Below are 23,257 nucleotides of genomic sequence, written 5' to 3' on the forward strand. Positions count from 1 at the left end.
CATCGTTCTACCATTCCTAGACAGGCAAGGGAACTTGCTGTTCCAACAGGACAATGCACGTCCGCATGTATCCCGTGCCACCCAACGTGCTCTAGAAGGTGTAAGTCAACTACCCTGGCCAGCAAGATCTCCGGATCTGTCCCCCATTGAGCATGTTTGGGACTGGATGAAGCGTCGTCTCACGCGGTCTGCACGTCCAGCACGAACGCTGGTCCAACTGAGGCGCCAGGTGGAAATGGCATGGCAAGCCGTTCCACAGGACTACATCCAGCATCTCTACGATCGTCTCCATGGGAGAATAGCAGCCTGCATTGCTGCGAAAGGTGGATATACACTGTACTAGTGCCGACATTGTGCATGCTCTGTTGCCTGTGTCTATGTGCCTGTGGTTCTGTCAGTGTGATCATGTGATGTATCTGACCCCAGGAATGTGTCAATAAAGTTTCCCCTTCCTGGGACAATGAATTCACGCTGTTCTTATTTCAATTTCCAGGAGTGTATATGTGAATGGTCTGACGAACAGGGTGGGTAGCAATTCGTGACTGATGACACTGTGGTGTACGCGTAGGTGTTATCATTAGGAGATGTGTGATAGTACAAGACGATTTGGGTAGAATTTCAGGTTGGTGCAACGAATGGTAGCTTCCTCTAAATGTAGAAAAAAATGTAAGCTAATGCAAATTAGCAGCAAAACAATTCTGTAACGTTCGAATACAGTATAAGCAATGTGCTGCTCGACACAGTCAAGCCGATATAATAACTAGGCGTAGCGTTGCAAAACGAAATGGAATGGAAACATTATGTAAGGACCTCAATAAGGAAGGCGAATGTTTTGTATCCCGCAGGAATAAGCGGCGCGTGGGCCTGCTCCTGTGAACTGCTCCTATAATGTAGGCCGAAAGTGAAGGAAGCGAGTAGGAGGAGGAGAGGTGAAGCACTTCGGTACTGAATGCAACGTTAATATTTTAATAGAGTCAAAAAGACAAGTAAAGATCAACGGCATACATAACTTTCTCTAGGATGAGTACGTAGGTATGAAGCCGTAGTCCGGGATAATACAAAGTCTCAACAGCAAGCTAACCGACTCGGTAGTAGAAGCGATATTTCCAGGCTGTCTGCTCTTGATGAAATGTGCCGAAATCAAGACGGCACTCGCTGAACTCCACAGCGTCGGCCAGAGGGCGCTGTGGTCGGCGTAGTTAGCCTTCTCTCGTAGTGCCAACTCACGAGAGCGTGCACCTACGTTGTGGCATCGTAACTATCGACGCCACAGAATGGTTGACTTCAGTTTATTGAGAGGATTTTAAGAAAGTTTGGGAACCACGTACAGAAGACCTGAGTACTGTTCTAGTTTGTGGGATCTTCACCATGTTCGTTTAAGGGAGGATATAGAAGCAATTCCGAAGAGTGCTGCTGGGTTCGTTACCGGTAGGTTCGATCATTACGCAGGTTTATGGAGATCCTTCGGGGACTCACACGGGAATCCCTGGAGCGAAGACTGCTTTCTCGTTGCGAGGCATTATTGAAAACACTTAGAGAAGCGGCATTTGAAGCTGACTGCATAACGATTCTACTGCCGCCACTTACATTGCACGTCAGGACCATTAAGATAATAGAAGATAGGGCTCGTACGGACGTATGTAGACATTTGTCTTGTCGTCGTTCCATTTGCGAGTACGTTCTGGAAAGGAAATGACTATAAGTGGTACAAGGTATCCTCCGCCATTCACCGTACGGTGTCTTGCGTAGTATGTGTGTAAATGTAGCTGTAGATGTAGACGTACTGTAGGTCCAAACTTCGGACACACACACTGATCAAAGTGAAATAAAACATCGCCGTATGTCGAATCAAGTGGTATGAGACACTGACTTAGAGCTGTCAGATACTGACAATTTCCAATTCATGAGACGAAAAATATAAATATATGCGTTTCAACACGATAAATGCATCCATAAGTGAGCTTCACCTAGAAGGAAGTATCTTGAAAGTAACTGTTTATCATACAACAGCAAATTTTTTGTTGCGAGAAATACTCCTCCCTACCTTCTGAAAGTGTAACTTATTATTGTAATACTGCGTGACTTACATATTTTCAAATAATCTTGCCTCAAGCTCAAGGGGACGCAAAGAGATCGCATTGGAGGGACGCTGCTGGCTAGACCAGAAAGAGGGCACTTGTGATGGAGACGGCTGTGCACACTCCGACTGCCCTGCCACGATACATGACAGTGAAAAACATTGTTGACGTAAGAACTGCAGTATACTGAAATTAAATAAACATAATGCAACTCAGAAAAAAACTGCAATTGCTCTTACTTAAAACGTGACAAATCTTCCACCTATTCTTTATCCCGATGCCCTGCAGCAGTCAATTTCTCACAGGCACTTTGTGACGACATTACATGATACCGGCACTGCTGGACCTTTCTCGCCTCAAAATGATTACAAATAGATCTATCAACACAATTCTCCCTTCGTTTACCACATAGTTTCACCTTCTTCTGGCTTCGTGATACACTCAAGTCATTCGTCACTCACAACTTATACATATCATTCAATTAACTTACAAATGAAGAACTAGTGACACATAATAGTCGGTCGTGCATATAACCATTTCAAGATAAATCACATCTGAAATTATCCTACGACAAAGCTCACAAGCTGTACTCCAAAAAGTCTTTACGTTGTCAGCTTCCTGTCTGGTCTTGTAATCAGTTTGCATCCACACTAAGCCCGAATGCCCTGAAGTTGAATGACCTCTCATGTACAAAGTTAGATGCAAGAGTTTAATTAATAAACCTGCTATTTTAAGGCAGCTACCGAAGGTTAAGCTATCTATAGCATTTAAGGGTAATCTTGCCAACTGTTCTTGCCTCTTTAATTTTGACAGCAGATTTTGTTTCATGTGTGCAATAAAACTAAGCAATAACCATATGAAAATATGTGAAAAAAATTCAAACTTCTATCGCAAACGTAAGTGCAAAACGTTGCCCAACGTTGCATGGGGATAACCTTTTAAAAAGAAAGCCTACCTCACAGCTGGTACGACGTCCAGCCATGTGTTGAATTCATTCAGAGGCTTGAACGAGTACACGGGCCCGGGTGATGGCTTTTTTCTTTCACACATAACCAGGGGCATTAAACAGTTGGTGTCATCGTCATATGCTTTGAGCTGTAGAAGATACAGCGCATCAATTTCCACAAACAACGCTGAGAGCAATTGAATCTGAACTGAAATCGTTGGAATGGCGGAGATAAAAGGCCGTTTGTTGTCGGGTTACAGCCATGTCGACTCGGCGCACTCCGGTTAGTGGACGAGTGAGAAGAGACCACGCATACTGCACAAGGGGCAGCGCTACTCGAAGTAAGGATCAAGATTACTAGCGATCTGCGACTGTCTGCTGAGCACGTCCTGATCTTCAGGGAAGTGTTGTGATGAAGCGAGTGTGAGAGGTTTGCTGACTTGGACAGAGGTTTTATTCGATGGCGCGACTGACAGATTTTTCTATACGCGGAAAGATGTTAGTTAATGTGGATGTACAAGAATAACATTCCTGTAATCTTCAGATGCAGTATTATTGGTGTTTTGATAGTCACAATCACGTCTATTACGTATCTACGCGTAATACTGCGAGGTAACATGAAATTTAACTAGTACGAACGATCGGTACCAGGGGAGGCGAATGGTCAAATTCTGTTTATTGGGATAAATATACGACTGTGTAGCTGATCTGTGTATGACGCCACAAACACAACACTTGTGCGATCCATTCTTGAGACGTACTCGAGGGTGTAGGATCTGTACCATGTCTTAGACATGTTTTAGATTTGTTGCTGGTAGATTCGATCACGAGGCGAATGTTACAGAAATGCTCCATTGGCGATAAATAGGAATCACTGGAGGGAAGAAAAGGTCTTCTGGCTTAGAGTTTTGAGACACTTTAGAGAAAAAGATAACTACTTCCCGTCACAAGGTCAGGAGAATAACCGAGGAGGAGACTGATTACGAAATCGAACACCTGGATAGCTTATGCAAACCTGTCAAATCTTGCAGTGTGCGGTCTGGCGGTATCCTGCACTACTGGAACCGTATTCAAGTCTCCTTGGTCAGCCTTCTTCAAGCGCGTTGCCGCCAGCTATTCTCTTAGGCCTGGGTGAATTCTATCTCTGTAGTCTGTCACATTTAGCAAGACACACAGCTGAAATTACCAATAAACAGCTATTAGCACTAGCTCAGAACGGAGTGAGAGAATAATCGCGCAATGGCCTACGTATATATCACGATTAATGATCTAGGTTCCTCATGTTTTTTTAAACTTCGTCGTAAGAGTAAGTTTTAGCTAGAGTTCAGTAGTACAGTCACACGAGCTAGTAGCTGCTGTTTATTAACAGTAAAAAAAATCCGAAACTAGTTTACTTGTTATCTCTCCGAACTTGAACATTATTTCAAATTTAGTATAGGTTTAACGACTCATAAGCCATCTCTCTTTTTGTTGTTGTTATGGTCTTCAGTGGTTTGATGCAGCTCTCCATGCTTCTCTATCCTGTGCAAGCTGCTTCATCTCTGAGAAACTACTGCAACTTACATCCTTCTGAGTCCGCTTAGTGTATTCACCTCTTGCTCTGCCTCTCTCCATCCCGTGCAAGCTGCTTCATCTCTGAGTAACAACTGCATCTCACATCCTTCTGAATCTGCTTAGTGTATTCATCTCTTGGTCTGCCTCTACTATTTTTACCCTCCACGGTACCGTCCAATTCTGAACTGGTGATCCCTTGAAGCCTCAGAACGTCTCCCACCAGCTGGTCCCTTCTTTTAGTCAGATTTTGTCCTTTTCTACCCAATTATTTTAAGTACCTCTACTTTACCTACGTGATCTACCCATCTAAGCTTCAGCATTCTTCTGTAGCACCACATATCGAAAGCGTCTATACTCTTCTTGTCTAAATTATTTATCTCCCTGTTTCACTTTCATACAAGCCTACACTCCGCACAAATACTTTCAAAAAAGACTTCCTGACACTTCCATCAATACTCGATGTTTACAAATTTCTCTTCTTCAGAAACACTTTCCTTTCCATTGCCAGTCTACATTTTATGTCCTCTCTACTTTGACTATCATCAGTTATTTTGATCCCCAAATAGCAAAACTCGTATACTACTTTTAAGTGTTTTATTTCCTGATCTGATCTCCTCAGCACACCTGCCTTAATACGACTGCATCCCATTATCCTCGTTTTGCTTTTGTTGATGTTCATCATTTATCCTTGCCATTGTCCATTCCGTTCAACTGCTCTTCCAGGTCCTTTTCTGTCTCTGACAGAATTACAATGTTATCGGTAAACCTCACAGTTTTTATTTCTTCTCCATGGATTTTAATTCCTGCTCCAAATTTTTCTTTTGTTTCCTTTACTGCTTGCTCAACATACGAATTGAATAACATCGGTGATGGGCTACAACACTGTCTGACTACATTCTCAAACACTGCTTCCGTTCAATGCCCCTCTACTCTTTTAACTGCCATCTGGTTTTTGTGTTAATTGTAAATAGCCTTTCGCTCCCTTTATTTTACCCCTGCCACCTTCAGAATTTTAAAGAGAGTACTCATGTCAAAGGCTTTCTCCAAGTCTACAAATGCTAGAAACGTAGGTTTGCCTTTCCTTAACCTATCGTCTGTGAGAAGTCACAGAGTCAGTATAGCTCCGTGTACTCCTCCATTTCTCTGGAATCAAAATTGATCTTCCCCGAAGTCGGCTTCTTCCAGTTCTTCCATTTTTTATCTGTATTCGTGTGAGAATTTTGCAGCCATGACTTATTAAACTGATAGTTCTGTGATTTTCACACCTATCGACAGCTGCTTTCTTTGAGATTGGAGATATTATATTCTTCTTAAAGTCTGAGGATATTCCGCTTGTCTCATACATCTTGCGCACCAGATGGAAGAGTTTTGTCATGGCTGGCTGTCCCTAGGTTATCAGTAGCTCTAATGGAATTTTGCTGCTCCCGGGGCCTTTGTTTGTCGTAGGTCTTTCAGTGCCCTGTCAAATTCCTCACGCATTATCATATCTCCCATGTCATCTTCATCTACATTTTCTTTTATTTCCCTAATATTGCCCGCAAGTATATCGCCCTTGTATAGACCCTCTATATAATCCTTACATCTTACCGCTTTGCCGTATTTTCTTATGATTATTTTTCTGTCTGAGCTCTTGATATCAACACAGATGGTTATCTTTTTTCAAAAGGTCTCTTTAATTTTCCTGTAGGCAGTGTCTGTCTTACCTCTAGTGATATATGCCTGTACCTGCTTACATTTGTCCTCTAGCTATCCTTGCATAGCAATTTTGCACTTCCTGTGAATCTCATTTTTAAGACGTATCAATTCCTTTTCGCCCTTTTCATTTACTGCATTTTTATATTTTTTACCTTCTTCTATTTAATTCACTGTCTCTTCTATTACCCTAGGATTTCTAATAGTCCTCGTCTTTTTACCTACTTTATCCTCTGCAGCGTTCACTAGCCGTATCTCACCTCTCAAAACTACCAATTCGTCTTCTACTGTATTTCGTTCCCCCGTTGTTGTCAGTCGTTTCCTAATGCTTCCTCTGAAACTCTCCGAAACCTCATATTCTTTCAGCTTATCCCGGTCTAATCATTTTAAATTTCAACCTATTTGCAGTTTCTTCAGTTTTATTTTACAGTTCATAACCAATAATTAGAGGTCAGTGTCCACATCTGGCCCTGGAAAAATCTTAAAATTTAAAACTTGTCTTACAATTATATAATCTATTTGAAAACGTGTGCCCAGCATAGAATTTTACCTTTCCTTGAGCTGTAATCTTTACATCGCTGTTGCCTCTGGATCTTAGAGGTGAAAGCTCCGCTTACTTCTAACTAAAATGACGTAGAACATTTACTCGACTAAAAGAACAGCGCTAAACTCGTACAAAACAGTATTAAATTGGTGTTTGCTCTGCCGTCGGCTTCGGTGACAGTTGACAGCAACACCGGTTCCTGACAGGAAGAAGCCACCCCCCGATCACCACTTCACTGCCCTGACGATCCAAAACTCTATTATGGATCGTCCAGACACCCCAGCCTCCATTCACAACCATCTCCATTCACAACCATTCAGGAACACGTTGATCAACACGATTTACAGCCGTATGGTACATAAATCACATCAAATACTCCTGCTTTCTATACACATGTTGCAAATAATGTATTATGAGGAAAATATCGATATTTTGGTACAAGTTGAGACCACGAACAACCTTGTAAGGTGCCAGATGTCCAACTGGCGCATTACAACTTCCATTGCGGCACTGATTCTCACATATATCGCGTTCGAAAACGACATTTCGCAGTACTGTGAGCAAACTGACGACGTTCTTGACATCGTTCGACACTGATGCCAACCTCTGGGCGTTTAAACCCTACTATTCAGTCGTGGTGCTGAAGCCCTATTGGGCAAGATCTCATCAGTCTGGATTGATCACGGGGCGGCGAGGGGGTGAGAGGATGTGTAACACTAACATGTGCGTGAGTAAAATGGCAAAGGCGCTGTAGTCATGGACTGTATGGCTGGTCCCGGTGGAGCTTCGAGTCCTCCCTCGGGCATGGATGTGTGTGTTTGTCCATAAGATAATTTAGGTTAAGCAGTGTGTAAGCTTAGGGACTGATGACCTTGGTAGTTAAGTCCGATAAGATTTCATACGCATTTGAACATTTTTTTAAAACGGCAAAGCGCTCGTCTAAGACCCTCGAGTTTAGTAACACCGTCGGTGGCACATATGCACTTCTGTTGAGCATTTTAAAAATGTTCCCTTCAATAACTTCGCCTGAAGCTTAGGCAGCTCACTTAACACCCCAGAGGTGGCGTTTGCCTACCTTCAGGCGCTAGGGCAGTCACAAGTTCGAATCGGTGTCAAAGTTTCTGATACGCACATTTTTAAAGTTCTCGACAAAGATGCGTGTGTCGTACCGAGAGTGTTGTAGCCAAAGCCTCAGCGCAAGGCGTGATTTCATTGACGCCCTTATCCCACCTCCCAAGTCTTTTTTCTGTCGAATCTGAGAGCCGCTATCTATGGAACGTTTTCCTTGGGCACCTTTAAGAAAACTGCGTGATTTCAACGAAGGGTGTCGGGGTTCCGCCATCAACGCAGAGGTATCAAAAAATGGGACGAAATATGTGTAAGAGATGTGACGCCCTTCCTATCTTGTGACATGTCCACGGTGGCGCTCGGCAGAATCTTGGTGAAATTTGGTGCCAATGAGGAATCATTAACCCACCTTACAGCTCACAAAAGATGCTGAGCTGTGGCGTTTTTTCGGCATTTGTTGACACTTAGCTATCTGAACCGTCGCCGAGCCCGAGGGTGAACTCGGAGGGCACCAAGCTTTTGCACCATTACAGAGAAATGTAGACACCTTTGACACAAATTTCAAGTGTATGCGTCGCAGTGGGGGACAATTACGGGCTTTCGTAAAGGTGATACACTTGAACGTTTTCCTTTGTTTCGCAGTGTAGTTTCGACACAGTTCGGGGGGCCAGTTCGCATCTCTAAAACCATGAACCCTGATTACTGTACTACGTGTCTTTGTGCCATGGCCTCGACGCCTGCAATGGCGTAATCCTTTTGGCCAAATCATGAGCTGTTGGCAGGATCGTCATACCATCCGTGCTCTATGGCCCAGAAACTGCCATTTCCTAATGGTATCGGTATGTGGAGCTACCACCGACATCAGTATTTGCACGGCAGCCACTCGTGTCTCAGACTTGCGTGTGGGCGATCTGCGGGATGGTATTTCCAGTAGTGCAGCGAGCGCAGTGTCAAGGATTGTTACTCAAAGACAACTTGCACTATTAACCGTTGACCCCATACCTGAGGTGGCTGATCGCTGTGAGGATCCAGCCGTGGATAGAGAGTAGTGTGGGGCTACGACAAAGCAGCGGGCTGTTGCCACAACGGCGGGCCGAGTGGCTGGCCTTTCTGGCGCAAGGCTGGAGGCAGTTCCCCAGCCCGCGAGCTTACAGTTGCATACACTTGCAGACAATCGCAGGCCGTTGGTAAAGGCCTGCAATCGCTGTGTGTTTAACTCAGTACCATTTGAGGATGGCAGCAGCGGCACACGATATAATGTTTGAACAGTGAAGGTACGTGGAGAAAACTCTTCACGAAAAGGGTGGAATTATGCGCCAAGGAGACAAGGAAAGCAGGAAAGTGGGTGAAAATACAGAATTAACCATAGAAGGAGGAAAAGCATGGACTATACTATTCACCTGGCAGTTTTAGTTTACAGAAGCCATCCTAAAATACAGGAATACATGGATCACGTGACGGACTTGTCTGGGCCACTAAATGTCATCCCTGACCATTCTATGGAAGCTTTTGTTGGAAGCTTGTTAATTGAAAATTACGAAAGCGCTCCACACAATTAATTTCTTTTTTTATGCTCGGGTATAAACCCTTTATAGGCGGAAAAGTCACTGTAGAACAATGTAGCCCTACTGAGAAATGTTACGACATAATCAAACGAGAAAGAATTATTACAAAATATCTTAACGATTCTTTCTATAAGATCACTAAATATTGTTTCTTTATCTTCCTCGAAGTCAGGCTAGAAACCTTCATTTCGTGACTAATTATATTCATAAACATCGGCAAAGGAACAGTTAAGTCATCGGATACTGTTGATCACAATCGAGTTTTAAAAGACTGATTTATCTTTGACACACGACGAATGAAGTACTAACTATAAATGATAAAAACTGTTGGTTTAGTTTTCAAATAACGTGTTTTTTTAACCGATGTAGTTGAGGATAACGAACGTAGCAGCAATCACTACAGCTACAACTAACTGTAGTAGATACAAAGAGCCTCTTTGCTCTAAAATATATTTACTTCTTAAAGGATATAAAACGAAATTAAACATAGGAGAAAGAAATGTAACATTGGAAGGGGAATAACCAGCTACTACAAGGTATTTATATCTTCGTACCACCTGTATAGACGTGAAAACAATCAATGTTTTTAATTACTAATAAACACCCCCATGAACCATGGACCTTGCCGCTGGTGAGGAGGCTTGCGTGCGTAAGCGATATATATAGCCGTGCCCTAGGTGTAATGACAACGGAGGGGTATCTGTTGAGAAGCCAGACAAACGTGTGGATCCTGAAGAGGGGCAAAAGCCTTTTCAGTAGTTGTAGGGGCAACAGTCAGATTGACTGATCTGACCTTGTAACACTAACCAACACGGCCTTGCTGTGCTGGTACTGCAAACGGCAAGGGGAAACTACAGCCGTAATTTTTCCCGAGGGCATGCATCTTTACTGTATGGTTAAATGATGATGGCATCATGTTGGATAAAATATTCCGGAGGTAAAATAGTCCCCCATTCGGAACCCGGGCGGGGACAACTCAAGTGGACGTTGTTATCAGGAGAAAGAAAACTGGCGTTCTACGGATCGGAGCGTGGAATATCAGATTCCTTAATCGGGCAGGTAGGTTAGAAATTTTAAAAAGGGAAATGGATAGATTGAAGTTAGATATCATGGGTATTAGTGAAGTTCGGTGGCAGGAGAAACAAGATTTCTGGGCAGGTGAATACAGGGTTATAAATGCAAAATCAAATAGGAGTAATGCAGAAGTAGGTTTAATAATGAATAAAAAGATAGGAGAGTGTGTAAGCTACTATGAACAGCATAGTGAACGAATTATTGTAGCGAAGATAGACACGTAGTCCACGCCTACCACAGTAGTACAAGCTTATATGCCAACTAGCTCCGCAGATCATTGATAGATGAAAGATATGTATGATACGATTAAAGAAATTAATCAGATAGTTAAGGAAAATGAAAAATTAATAGTCATGAGGGACTGAAATTCAATAATAGGGAAAGGAAGAGAAGGAAAAACAGTAGGCGAATATGGGCTGGGATACGGAATGAAAGAGGAAACCGCCTGGTAGAATCACGAAAGAAGGTTGAATATACGGAAGAGCACTGGAGACACTGGAAGATTTCAGATAGATTATATAATTGTAAGACAAGTTTTAAATTGCAAGACTTTTCCAGGGGCAGATGTGGACTCTGACCTCAATTTATTGGTTACGAACTGTAGAATAAAACTGAATAAATTGCAAAAAGCTAGAAATTTAAACAAATTGGACCTGGATAAGCTGAAAGAACTAGAGGTTTCAGAGAGTTTCAGTGGAAGCATTAGGGAACTACTGACAACAAAGGGGGAACGAAATACAGTAGAAGATGAACTCGTAGCTTTGAGAGATGAAATACGAGTAGTGAAGGCTGCAGAGGATAAAGTAGTTAAAAAGACGAGGATTATTAGAAATCCTAGGGTAATAGAAGAGATACTGAATTTTATAGATGAAAGTAAAAAATATAAAAATGCAGTAAATGAAGAGGGCGAAAAGGAATTGATACGTCTTTAAAATGAGATTCACAGGAAGTGCAAAATTGCTATGCAAGGATGGCTAGAGGACAAATGTAAGCAGGTACAGGCATATATCACTAGAGGTAAGACAGACACTGCCCACAGGAAAGTCAAAGAGACCTTTGGAGTAAAGATAACCACCTGTGTTGATATCAAGAGCTCAGATGGAAAAAAAAATCCTAAGAAAAGACGGCAAAGCGGAAAGATGTAAGGTGTATATAGAGGGTCTATACAAGGGCGATTTACTTGAGGGCAATATTATGGATATAGAAGAGAATGTAGGTGAAAATGAAATGGTAGATATGATAATGCGTGAGGATTTTGACAGAGCACTGAAAGACCTACGTCAAACAAAGGCCCCGGAGCAGCAAATTTCCATTAGAGTTACTGATAACCTATGGACAGCCAGCCATGACAAAACTCTTCCATCTGGTGCGGAAGATGTATGTGACAAGCGGAATATCCTCAGACTTCAAGAAGAATTTAATTACTCCAATCTCAATGAAAGCAGCTGTCGACAGGTGTGAAAATTACAGAACTATCAGTTGAATAAGTCATGGCTGCAAAATTCTCACACGAATAGAGATAAAAAATGGAAGAACTGGTAGAAGCCGACTTCGGGGAAGATCAATTTGGATTTCAGAGAAATGGAGGAATAAGCTGAGCTATACTGACTCTGTGACTTCTCACAGACGATGGGTTAAGGAAAGGCAAACCTACGTTTCTAGCATTTGTAGACTTGGTGAAAGCTTTTGACAAGAATACTCTCTTTAAATTTGTGGAGGTGGCAGGGGTAAAATAAAGTGAGCGAAAGGCTATTTACAATTTATACAAAAACCAGAAGGCAGTTATAAGAGTAGAGGGGCATTAAAGGGAAGCAGTGTTTGAGAATGTAGTGAGACAGTGTTGTAGCCTATCACCGATGTTATTCAATGCGTATATTGAGCAAGCAGTAAAGGAAACAAAAGAAAAATTAGGAGCAGGAATTAAAATCTATGGAGAAGAAATATAAACTTTGAGGTTTGCCGATGACATTGTAATTCTGTCAGAGACAGCGAAGCACCTGGAAGAGCAGTTGAACGGGATGGACAGTGGCAAGGATATATGATGAACTTCAACAAAAGCAAAACGAGGATAATGGGATGTACTCGAATGAAGGCAGGTGATGCTGAGGAGATCAGATCAGGAAATGAAACACTTAAAGTAGGTAATGAGTTTTGCTATTTGGGGATCAAAATAACTGATGATGGTCGAAGTAGAGAGGATATACAATGTATACTGGCAATGGAAAGGAAAGTGTTTCTGAAGAAGAGAAATTTGTTAACATCGAGTATAGATTGAAGTGTCAGGAAGTCTTTTTTGAGAGTCTTTGTATGGAGTTTAGCCTTGTATGAAACTGAAACATGGAGATAAATAGTTTAGACAAGAAGAGAATAGAAGCTTTCCAAATGTGGTGCTACAGAAGAATGCCGAAGTTTAGATGGGTAGATCACGTAGGTAAGGAAGAGGTACTTACTAGAAGTGGGGAGAAGAGGGAATTGTTACACAACCTGACTAAAAGAAGGGACCAGCTGGTGGGACATGTTCTGAGGCTTCTAGGGATCATCAGTTCAGTATTGGACGGTATCGCGGAGGGTTAAAATAGTAGAGGCAGGCCAAGAGATCAATACACTAAGCAGATTCAGAAGGATGTGAGTTGCAGTAGTTACTCAGAGATGAAGCAGCTTGTACAGGATGGAGAGAGGCAGACCAAGACATGAATACACTAAGCAGGTTCAGAAGGATGTAATTTGCAGTAGTTTCTCAGAGATGAAGCAGCTTGCACAGGATAGAGTAGCATGGAGAGCTGCATCAAACCACTGAAGACCATAACAACAAAAAAAGAGAGATGGCTTATGAGTCGTTAAACTTATACTACATTTATAATAATATTCAAGTTCAGAGAGAAAATAAGTAAACTAGTTTCGGATTTTTTTTTTTTGCTGTTAATAAACAACAGCTACTAGCTCGTGTGACTGTACCACTGAACTCTAGCTAAAACGTACACTTACGACAGAGTTTAAAAAACGTGAGGAACCTAGATCCTTAACCGTGATATATATGTAGCCCATTGCGGAATTATTCTCTCACTCCGTTCTGAGCTAGTGGTAATACCTGTTTATTGGTATTTTCAGCTGTGTGTCTAGCTAAATTTGATAGACTACAGAGAAAAAATTCATCCAGACCTAAAAGAATATCTGGCGGTAAAGCGCATGAAGAAGATTGACCAAGGAGACTTGAATACGGTTCTAGTAGCGCAGGATGCCGCCAGACCGCACACTGCAAAATTTGACATTTTTATATCAGCTATCCAGGTGTTCGATTTCGTAGTCAGTCTTCTCCTCGGTTATTCTCCTGACCTTGTGACGAGAAGTAATTATCTTTTTCTCTAAAGTTTCTCAAAACTCTTAAGCCAGAAGAGCTTTTCTTCCGTCCAGCGATTCTTATTTGTCCCCAATGGAGCATTTGTGGAACATTCACTTTTGATCGAATCTACCGGTAACAAATCTAAAACATGTCTAAGACATGGTAGAGATCCTGCTCACTCAAGTCCGTCTCAAGAATGGATCTCACAAGTGTTGTGTTCGTGGCATCATACACATATCAGCTACACAGTCCTACATTTACCCCAATAAACAGAATTCGACCTTTCGCCTCCCCTGTTACCTATCGTACGTACTAGTTACATTTCATGTTACCTCGCAGTATTACGCGTGGATATGTAATCGACGCGACTGTGACTAATAAAACACCAATAATACTGTATTCCAAGATTACAGGAATATTATTCTTGTACATCCACATTAACGTAAATCTTTCCGCGTGTATAACAAGCTGTCAGTCAAGACGTCAAATAAAAGCTCTGTCCAAGTCACCAAACCTCTCACACTCACTTCATCACCACACTTCCAAGAAGACCAGGACGTCCTCAGCAGACAGTTGCAGATCGCTGCTAACCCTGATCCTTACTTCGAGTAGCGCTCCCTCTGGTGCAGTAGGCCTGGTCTCTTCTCACTCGTCCACTACCCAGATTGCATCGAGTCGACATGGCTGTAACTCGACAACAAACGGCCTTTTACCTCCGCCATTCCAACGATTTCAGTTCAGATTCAATTGCTCTCAGCGTTATTTGTGGAAAGTGATGCACTGTATCTTCTACAGATCAAAGCATATGACGATGACACCAACTTTTTAATGCCCCTGGTAGGTTATGAGAGAGAAAATCCACAAGTCGGGCCCGTGTACTCATTCAAGCCTCTGGATGCATTCAACACATGCCTGGACGTCGTACCATCTGTGAGGTAGGCACTCTTTTTACAAGGTCATCCCCATGCAACGTTGGGCTAAGTTTTGCACTAATGTTTGCGACAGAAGTTTGAATTTTTTTCGCATATTTTCATATGTTTATTGCTTAGTTTTATTGCACACATGAAACAAAATCTACTGTCAAAATTAAAGAGGCAAGAACAGTTGGCAAGATTACCCTTAAATGCTATTGATAGCTTAACCTTCGGTAGCTGCCTTAAAATAGGAGCTTCATTAATTAATCTGTTGCATCCATCTTTGTACATGAGAGGTCATTCAAATTCAGGGAATTTGGGCTTAGTGTGGATGCAAACTGTTTACAAGACTAGACAGGGAGCTGACAACGTAAAGACTTTTTGGAGTATAGCTTGTGAGCTATGTCGTGGGATAATTTCAGATGTGATTTATCTTGAAATGATTGTATGCACGACTATTATGTATCTCTAGTTCTTAATTTGATTTCACATAAGTCATAATATGTGTAGGTTGTGAGTGATGAGTCACTTGAGTGTATCACGAAGCCAGAAGCAGGTGAAACTATGTGGTAAACCAAGGAAGAATTATGTTGATATATCTATTTCTAATTCGTTTGAGGCGAGAAAGGTCCAACGGTGCCGATATGGTGTAATGTCTTCACAAAGTGCCTATAAGAAATTAATTGTTGCAGGGATTCGAGATGAAGAACAGGTGTAAGTTTTGTCATGTCTTAAGTAAAAGCAATTGTAGTTTTTTTTCTGAATTGCATTGTGTTTGTTTAATCTCAGTCTACTGCAGTTCTTACGTGCAAAATCATTACACTGCATGGAGATCTATGGCTCTATCAGTAAAAGTAGAAGTTACAGAATTCCACAGCCTCGTCTATCGCTTTTAGAGAGTGCTTTTATGATTTAAGAGATGTATGTGTTTTTTGGTCATGGTTCTTTTATGTCATCGCATACAAACAGTTTTAATGTAACTATCGCTACCACTAACCGCTCGTTTAATCCTTGATGAGGCATCTCCTATGTCAGAAATGGAAAATGGTGACAAGAACTGCGAAATGTGTGGAGGGGGCACGTCAAATGCCAAGAACTCTGGTTGTAGTATGAACACACTCTAGCAGAAAGTATGATACTACGTGAATATTGTTTCATATTTTCTGTTTACTACAGAGTTCAAGACTCTGCTTAGTGCTCCATGAGGATTGGAAACAATATGAAGTTATCTATCATTTAATGCAAGTAGTATTCAGATAAAGCTTTGCCAAGCCTCTCTTGTGGGGAGTAAACTTTATTAAATATTACAATTTTTCTGTAGGTCATATGTGATGTCAACTATGCTCAGTAAACTAGTAATCAAACAAGTGAAATGAAACAGCTTGGTAGATCGAAAGTGTATACCACACCGAGACTCAAACTCGAGACCTCAGCCCTTTCAGTGCAAGTGTGCTACGACGGAGAAACTCAAGGGCGACTCATAGCCCATCTTCGTAGCTTTGCTGCCACCAGTACCTGATCCTCTACCTTCCAAAATTCACAAACGCTCTGCTGGAAAACTGGGTCATTTAATCTTCCTGTCATGAAACAGTGTTTACGGTTGTCTGACGCCATTATGCTCTGTATTATGCAAAATAATAGTCACGAAAACTTATGACAAAATGTAACATTGCACACTCGAAACGCACAGAATAAAATTTCAAACCTTTATTACATATGTTAACTTCGCGAATGACAATGAAACTGCAGTGAGGAAGATATTTTCTTAGCCTAATCTACGCCATAACTGCATAGATGTAAGAGAGGTAATCCTAACGATATTAGGAGAACATCTGCACAAGAACCGAAAGCAGGGGATATATACACCACGCTTCAGACACTGATCATTTTTTAAATGTGAAAAAATATTAGATCCGTCTTTAATGAAAGAGGATAGCACTAAAAAGGAAATAAATTCCAACTTATCATATACTATCCCGACGATTAAACCTTAGTACGTGGTGCTGCATGTAATTACTTCTTGCTATTCGTGCATGTGGAATTTCCGACAAGCTACTCAAGATATAACATTTTATAAACATCAGGAGTAATATACAACTGGTACTAACACAGAATGAAATGCTTCTTTTGTGATGATTGTCTCCTTATAAGTGAAACAAACATTGAACAAGGAATTTGGACTTATTTTCAGGATCTAACTATACAGAAAGGTAATTCCCGCAATTCAGGTAACGCCCAGTTCATGTAGAGCAAATACTGACAGGAGAAAGGAGAATCATAACACAAAAGAGTTTAAATGTTATTCTCCGCTATTTCTAGTAGGTGAACATGATCCACCACCTGACTTTTGATTTGCAGCTTGGTTTAAGTACGATTTACATGCGTATCCTGTATGAGAGCTGTTTGAGAGTTGCAGTTTAAAAGTCTCTAGCTATATAACGAGAATAATGTCGTCTGAGGAAAACATCCAGCCATACAAAGAGTTGTTTTAGATAATGCACTTTCAGAACAAGTCTTCTAATCTGTTACTTAGCCGACGATAGCGAAAATGATGTTGAAAATGAAATAAATATTCCAACTATCTGTTTGATCATTAATAGAAAAACGGCCCCTAAAGTTCTGAAAAAAACACTATTACATTTAATAATGTGATGGTGATTACTGTGTAATCTTATGGAATTGAAACTTTGGTTCTCACAAAAAGAAAGAAAAGACACATGAATTGAAATGAAGATACTGGAGCAGAATGAAATACTTTCTACATGAAAATCAAATATGTCATTAAAATTCGAGACAAAACCTCATTAGAATCCCAGATCATAGAATTCCCAAGCAAATCGTGCACTACAAACCCATTGGGAAAAAATTGCTGGACGACTTCGGAAAAGGCGGCAATGAATCTGTTTGTAGCTTCTTGATAGTAAGATGATGATGTGATGTATGCATTAGAGTAACGAATTTATATTTAGTTGTTATTGGGAGGGGGTGGGGGTTATAACATTTCTAATTATGGCTACCAAGTTAAGTAAGCAGTTTTGGATACCCACTACGTTCAGGCTTGATCGTATTTCGCAGATCTGCATGTAGCCTATCAAGTTTTTGCTGTACCTATTTAAAAGAAGTTAAGAAACGCTTTCTAGTTTTCACTTGTTCCTAACTCATATTTGCTGCGAACATTGTAACATTACTGATTTTAGACAAATGACCTTACAACCGGCTTCGTTGATATAAACGTAAACATAGGTTAGAAGTCGACCAGGTATGCAACGATACTGCCAGGTGTGAGGCGCACAACATAACATGAGACTGTACTTACGCTGTGCATGACCTGTTTATTGGTAACGGTTCCCGCAATGAAAGATGGGAAATGAACGCCGCGAACAGTTAATCAACTGTGGATAAACAACCACGTTGCTTGTTCGCAACCTCCTGTGCTTCATAAATGAAGTTGGCTGGTATTTTCTTTCACTCGCAGCATTTTTTTTTTCTAGCCACAACCTCGGAAATCGAGATATAATCGGAAAAAGTGTTGATCAGATTGATTCTCAGCTGCTATTATTTACTATCGGCAGATTGGCTACGACATACGGAAACGAATTACGATCAGGAACATCAAGCGGATGAGTTGCATACGCTGTAAGTTCACATCAGAATAGCAAATTACTATTGAAACGCTAAATACAGTGATTAAATCGTGGCACGGTTAGATGTTTGTCAATAATAGAGGAATTTTGATAATGACATTGACAGTGACACATCACTTTTTTTCCATTTCTTCTGTTTACGTACTGCACAGCACAAAAGCCACATAATATCGGCCGTCATTTTGAGCAAAGAACTAATAACTGTATTGTGCGACAGCATCTTTGTATGTGTCTCATAATAAGTAATATCATCGCATGTCACTTTTGAAGACGATGATTCCTTTATGTCTGCAGCAATTAGGATGTTTCGCAGCCACAAAGCGGTATGGAAGTGGAGCGGTGCACATACCATCCGAATTGTTTAACTTATGACTATCGATCAATGCAGTTTCCAATGCTACGCGTATTATCTGAAACTGTATGCAACGTATCACTTACCTTTCCGTACCTGTACCACGGCACGTAGTACGGTTTCCTCTTCACCTCGGGTACAGCGACAGGATCACTTCCAGAACGTTCGGTCATTGTGATCCGACTGACGAGATGCGTTTCCGCGGATATGATCTACGCGATCGGCAACTGTCATCCATTGTCGCGCGTGCCTTGGCTTTTTCAAATATCGATTTTATAGTTTTGGTGGATGAAAATCAAGTTGCCACAGCGACTCTACAGCCAAGAATAGCGCCAGTAATCCATGCAGAGAGATAAACTGGAGTGGTGACTAACGCACGTCCATGCGAATCCCCCGTACTGCCACGCGGGAAATAGTTAAGGTTCCTTTTACGCTGTTTCTCTCAACATTTTATGGGAATAACTGATTACGATTGTTAGCAACACGTGAGCTTAGTCTTTGATTGACATCTAAGAGTGGTATGTGTGTTCAAAAGCGAATTAAACTTTGTTGTAAAAAGAGTCCATCTAAAATTGTTGCCACTTTGTAAGAAATAATTAGTTGGTTTGACGCCGATACGTTAAATGTTATGTACACCAATTTTTAATAGAACCATATTAACTTAAATAACTTTCTATTCGATATTTACATGTAGCCATGATAGTTTCTGAATATCAGCTGCTGTTCATTCGAAAAAGTCGTTTTTCTTCTCTGTAGTAACCACGTGTCTCATCTCACTTATTTCTTGTATTCCGCTGAGAATGCTACATGTCTACATCAGCACATAGGAGCAGTCGACACGGCCTAAGCAAGTTATTGTAGCGCTGTAGGTCGATCTAGGAGATAGATTGGTAGTTAGCCTTTCATGCTATGGAGTTAATGCTTCGAAGGCTAGAACGACTTTGGTAAGGTTTTGTGTTTGTGGTTGCTGATGAAATAATTCCGATGATAATGTTGGTGGGAATTGTGGTTCTTGACCGACAATAGAATTTCGCGAAGCGCTGTGTGTGCTGGAACAGTTACGTAGTTGGGAATTGAAACTGGGAGGTCCTTGTTTCGAGGTTTACTTAATTGCATACCGTTAGGGTAGCTGTTTATTTGTACAATGTACAGAGAAATCTGTTGATTACTGATGCGTTACTAAATTGTTAAATAGAAAAGGTTTAGCAGCCATTTTCTGAGGAAGGAATTACATTCATTTTCAGGAAATACAACCTTTGCGGCATCGTAAGAGTTATTTCCACAAGCAATATCGTCAAAATTTAGATAACAATAGGCCAGTTCCTACTGTCAGTAAATGTTTGCAGTTCTCTCATTTAGTTATCTCAATAAAGTTACACTCACAATAATCACTGATAGAAAAGTGGCAGAAATCACACTCCTCACGCATAGTATCAATTTTCTGTACCGTATTAATCGAAAAACATGTTTGATTTTGTAAATAAAATGCACCCATTTTCCTAACCACAGAAGTAAGAACAACTGGTTTCATAATCTTAAATTCTAATCTCTTTCAAAATCGTGGAGAATAATAGCAAAGTTCACAATGGTTCCATTTACAGAGAACGTGTGCAGCATGTTTGGCTACTGCAGCGACACCAGTTACGTAAGCGTTGACTACTCGGAATATTGACTTGTTCAGTACGATTCACCCAGTTACTACATGAACATTTAAAAGTATGGTCATTGCCAAACATCACCGGAGTCTGCTGCCACTGGTCTTAAATTTAAATGGTGCTCATCCTTTTTCTGCAGTCCGGTCCGCACGCCTTCGCTGTTAAAACCTAGTGATGTCCTTCTATGGGAAAAACTGTAATAGAACCAATGGCAAAGAGTGAGAGAAATGTTTCTCAGTATCAGTTAATTGAAGTTAGCTTGTGAGTGAAAACTTAGACGTATTGGCGCTTGTTCGATGCAAGTACACTGACAAGTCCATGTTAATACTGAGTTGTAGTTTCAACGCTCACATCTAATCAAAGTCACTCGCAATAGGCAGATTATGGTAACGAACCGAACACGTTACCAAAGCGATTACCAAATGGATTATCTGTGACAGAATATTAAACTGTTGGTCCGCTATGAATGTTGAGTTTCCAGTCACGGCTTGTGTAACTTGCCACGTGGATTTTGGTTACTCGAAAGTCACAGTTTAGCTATTAAAATTGAAATACCACGCTCTCGTTTTTCTGACACGTTCGTATGGACTTCGCGGCTCTCCTTGTTCAAGTTTTAATACTCATTCTGGAAAACTATCACATTTATTTAGAGCTGCTGATATACGCATCCGAGTATAATGATGGTTGATTTCCGAAACGTCTCCTTAGACTTCACAAAGCAGTTCTTTATCCCAAAATATACGTGCAAATGTACTGTCCGGTGATTGGCTGATATACAACGTGGGCTATTCCGCATCTTTTACATTACACCAATCCCAACTCAATAGCTTTTATGAACAATTTACAAAGTGAACAGATGTTAAAACTCCAGAAATATCAAAGTAACTCCCTCTTTAAATCACGTAATTATCGAAAAATGTTCCTTCTTTTCGCAGTCCACAAGATGTATATGAAAAACTTACCCTGAGAGTATAATTCTCTTCCTCTGTACGATCATAGTTCTCACGCTAATTTCTACTCAGTTAACAGGTACAACAATATTCATTTAATACCTTAATTCCCATTCACACCATTATTCCCATTAATAAACAAATTAGCAGTAGGTAATGACAGTCGTAATAAGCACAATAACTACAGTTTTGTTTCCAAAATATCTTTCAACTGCTTGATAATTTTCCAGTTCATTAGAAGCTAACATCTTTCAGCCACAGTCGTAACTACTTGCCGCTAGCTACTGGTTCTGGGTACATCTGTCATGCAATAACCATGCCTCACTGTCTGAACCTATATGCCTACTACCGTCTTTTACCTAACATTGGCACAATATGAAGTGCTACCCGTCAAGTTCATTCTTGTTTCTTTTTCTTTTTTTACTGGATAGCACTTCTATAGCACAGTGTTTCAGTTAATTGCAAAACTGACGAAAATAACAGCAGAAAACTCGTAGCGATACTTTGAACGACTTTCCTACAGAATTCATACAAACAGTTTGCCTGAACAGCGTCAGCATGTAGTAAAAAGTTGGTATCAGAATGAAAAACAAATTGAGTGACGCCAGTTTATTTTTCTTACCCTAGTGTTGGATAACCGAGATAGGTTTAACTATAGATAGCTGAACGACAATAATTAGTAGAATGTAAGCCGTATCTTTGTAGTGTATGAGTACTACCAGTAATGTGGACGAGTGCACAAGATACGCATTCATAACAGAAAATGAATGGCCAGCAGGATCAGCACTATTATACTGTAGCCGTAATTCAGGTGAATTACGTCAACAACAGATGACACTGTACGATTACCAACACTTTTCTGGATTCTGTTCCGGTACAAAACTTGTGGGAAGATTGCTACATAACCAAGATAATGTTTTGTAACTCCAGACACTCAGTATTCCATAGGAACTTCTATGTGTGCGGCGTAATTGAAACACCGATCACAAAAGAGTACCGTTTTATATCTATACCTTCCACATGTTCTGCTGCACAGCGACGGTACAGTTTTCTGTCATCAAAATTTTACACCCGCTGTGTTGCCTGTCAAAGTGAAGTATTTTTGTGTTATGTACTCAAAGACCGGTGTTTTCTTTAACAATGCAACCACATCTGCCAAATGCGTTACGTGTTTGTTGCAAACACTCGCCTGATCTTTCCGAATTCTAAGTATGAACGGGACCAGTTGCACTTAAAACAATCCTCACCTCTAGGTCGTCATCTGTGGAATGATTAGTGCAAGTCATGGAGTCCGAGACTTTTTTCTGATGAAAGGAAACATGGAAATATTGTTGTTTTTGTCAGAACTTGCAATATATTTAAAATGTATTGATCAGGTCTCATTGGTAACATAATATTTTGAATGAAAATCAGCTCAGATATTAATCTGGATGAATTTACCTCATGTCGTTCCTAAGCCGTGACGTCCACTCCTATGTGACGATGTAGACAGGCAGCATTCTCAACGGGAATACAACAAATAAGTGAGATCAGACACGTGGTTACTACAGAAAAACAACTTTTTCGAATGAATAGCTGCTGATATTCAAAAACTATCCTGGCTACATATAAACTCGACTATAAAGTTACTTAAGTTAATATGGTTCTACTAAATGTTAGGCTACATGGCATTTAACGTACCGGCGACAAGACAACTAATTATTTCTTGCAAAGTGGTAACAATTTTAGATCGACTCGTTTTATAACAAAGTTCGGTTTTGAACACACATACTATTCTTAGATATGACTTAAGGGCGAAGCTCACGTGTCGCTAACAGCCGTGATCTGTTATTCCCATAAACAGTCGAGAGAAACAGCGTAAAAGAAAACTTGAATGTTTCC

Source organism: Schistocerca americana, chromosome 5 (assembly GCF_021461395.2).
Source record: "Schistocerca americana isolate TAMUIC-IGC-003095 chromosome 5, iqSchAmer2.1, whole genome shotgun sequence".
Classification (NCBI taxonomy): Eukaryota; Metazoa; Arthropoda; class Insecta; order Orthoptera; family Acrididae; genus Schistocerca; species Schistocerca americana.